Source organism: Nilaparvata lugens, chromosome 5 (genome assembly GCF_014356525.2).
Source record: "Nilaparvata lugens isolate BPH chromosome 5, ASM1435652v1, whole genome shotgun sequence".
Taxonomy (NCBI): Eukaryota; Metazoa; Arthropoda; class Insecta; order Hemiptera; family Delphacidae; genus Nilaparvata; species Nilaparvata lugens.
In genome coordinates this window covers 57,881,147-57,881,463 of record NC_052508.1, presented here as the reverse complement: position 1 = coordinate 57,881,463, position 317 = coordinate 57,881,147, and positions in this window count along the sequence as shown.

Below are 317 nucleotides of genomic sequence, written 5' to 3'. Positions count from 1 at the left end.
GTCAGTGTTTCAATGTTACCAACATTTGATTGCAATAAAAAACATTTTTCTAAAAATAGATAATATTAACATGAGTTTCAGTAAATTATACTAATAATATTAATAAGAAAATCCAAATAGTTCCCTCAAAAAAATTCTAACTGCAACTCTAACATTGACTACATTCATTTTGAAGCCTCTTCAAATCATGTACTATCTAGACCCAAAAGAGTGAATCGATTGGTTCTACGTTATGCAAGTTGATCGTTATAAGATTTTTCTGAAAGTAGTATATATAATTATGAAGTCACCACACACCTTGGGTAAGTTCCACATTA